The sequence below is a fragment of the Notechis scutatus genome, chromosome 1 (assembly GCF_049901735.1).
Source record: "Notechis scutatus isolate UNSWTSFEM ecotype Mainland chromosome 1, rNotScu1.2, whole genome shotgun sequence".
In the NCBI taxonomy this organism is placed as follows: Eukaryota; Metazoa; Chordata; class Lepidosauria; order Squamata; family Elapidae; genus Notechis; species Notechis scutatus.
In genome coordinates, this window is record NC_142009.1 from 158551582 (window position 1) to 158554209 (window position 2628).

Consider the following 2628-nt stretch of genomic DNA (forward strand, 5'->3'; position numbering starts at 1 on the left):
CCTTCTCTCTTGGGGATCCACCTCCTTACTACCCTGTTTCTCCAACAATACGGCCTCCCCCAATAGGAAGTCCCAACATGTTTTATAGGCATGAAATGAAATTAAGCCCCCTTCCGGTTTGCGAGGCTTCGGCAGCGGCAGGGATTTGCGATCCAGCGCGATCCCTGCCGAGCTCACTGCCAAGGTTCCCCCGATCCGTTTGGATCTGGGGGATATAGCTGCCCTGCAGGGGCAGCTGAAGACAGGGGGATCTGGAAAGGGGGCAAGGGGTGTCGCAGACCCCCTCCCCAGCCAGAAAAACCCCCTTTTCCCGAGGCAGAGGAGCGGCGGTCAGCAATGGCCGTCATGAAGAAACCTGCAAACGGATAAGATTGTGCAGGAGGAAGAAAATCGGAGAAATTGTGAGAGTTGTTTCTGGACCGGGATAAAGTTGCCAAGGGATAAGAAAGTTTCCTGGGGCTTGAAAATTGCTACGGAGAAGTTGCTACATTGTTTCCAGAGAGAGTTGCAAGCGGCGCACAGAATTCTAAAAGGGAAAGTTGTTTTTTTTTCTTCACTCTCCTTCCTAACATGACAGCGGATGGAACAACAAGAGAAATCTGAAAATCTAGGTAATTAAATACTGAAGAGATAAGGATTTCTGAATGGTGTTTTTTTTAAAAAAAAAATACTTTAAATTTTTTTTTTTTTTTTTTTGCTGTGATTGGGAAGGGAGAGGGAAAAATTGGATTAGAATTTGAAAATAAGGAGAAGACTGCCTGGATTTTTAAAGAGCTATAAATACTAACAAGGCTTCTGAAAGATATATATTAAATGGAACTTTGTGATCAAACTCCAATCCCAGAAAGAGAAAGTGAAGGAGAAAGTGCTTAAAAGAATTAACCTACTTGGATTGCTTGGTGATTTTACTACTTTTGAGAATTATCTCTGATTAAAAGCACTTGGGTGGTTGCTTGGGAAAACTTTTTCTCTTTATAATGGCATTACTTGTGGACAGATTGAAACTTTTATATCAAAAATATGAGAAAGAAAAGCAAGAAGGGAAAGATGTTTTTGATACTCTTTTTCAGTATTTAGAAATGGCAGTCTACACTTATGTAAAATTGAATGGACAACAGGACGACTGGGACAAAGAAGAAGCCATTTTTGATGAACAAGTGACTTTGGCTGGGGAAGGAAAGGAGAAAGAGAAAAAGGAAAAGAGACTTTAAGACCTATAAAAGCAATCAAAAAAGAGAAAAACAAGATGAAAAAGAGATATTATGTTAGAAGACAACAGAAAGGAGGAAAGCAGAGAAAAAGGGAGGTGGAGAGGCAAAGGGGTAAAGAGGACAGAGAGAAGAATAAGCAAGGGAGAAAGGGGACGAGAAGCCTCAATAGTAGAGAGCAAGATGTAAAGAAACAAGAGTTTTTTAGAGATAATGGGTAAACTTTATTGATAAAGGGATTCTAAAGGTACATAAGATTGTTTTTTATATTTGTATTTAGAAATAATTTTAGAAAGTTGGAAATAAGGTGTAATTTAAAGTGTGATAAAATGTTTAATATAACTTAGAGAAACTTGTCTTAAGAAAAGGGGAACATTTTATGAAATAAGGATTTGAGATATGATGTGTGTGTGGGGGGGGGGGGGAAATAATGGTGGAAAATATAAGTATTCCCAAAAGGCATGTTATTTAATTGAAATGGATAAAATGGTTAAGATATAAAGGAGTTGGAGAGAAAGATACAAATGAATGTCAATATAAATCAGATTGTGTTATTTCAGTGGAAATTTTTTTTTGAAAGAGATTTGAAGTAGGAGAAGCAGGAATACCTTAATGAAATAATGATTTAAAATATGTGACGTGGGGGGGAATAATTATGGAAAGTAGGTGCTCCCACAAAAGTATGTTAATTAATTGAATAGTAATGTGCTAAGTGTTTATGATATAAAATAATATGAATATTAATGTATAGATTAGTATTGGTAATGATAATATTGTACAATTTTAGAATGTACCAAATAGAATCCCAATGTAAGTTAGGTATTTTATATTAAGTATTATAAATGTAGGGGAAAGAGGTAAAGGCGTCATACTCCAATTAGTGTACAGGAGAAGCTTTTTTTTAAAGAAGAAAGATAAATCGATAGCTGGAAATAAACAGACAAAGAATAATAAATATTATGATTTGAATTGAGATGAGATAAATAAAATAAAATTAAGAGAATCTAAGAGAGAGAAGAAGCTATATATAAAATTGAAAGTGGTAATAATGATATGGAATGGCATATAAAATGAATATGAATTTGAGTTGGTGTCTGTACAAAGAGTTTTGACCCGGGATTAAGCAACTTTCAGAAAAGATGGTGGTTTTTTTTATGTTTATATGTTTTGTGTTCTTATGTGTTTATGTTTGAATGAGTTAATAAAACCTTGGAGAAAGGTTAGAAAAGGACAATGGAGAGAAAGATAGAAGAAAATAAAGCAAGTTAGAAAGGGAAAATATGTGATTGTAAGGAAATGTGTTAATGTCAAACTTTCAAATAATTTTTAGAAATTTTTAGAAAAAAGGTTTTATGTTTATCTTGTATGTTTTGTATGCTTTTAAAAATTAATAAAATTTGTTTTAAAAAAAAGAAATGAA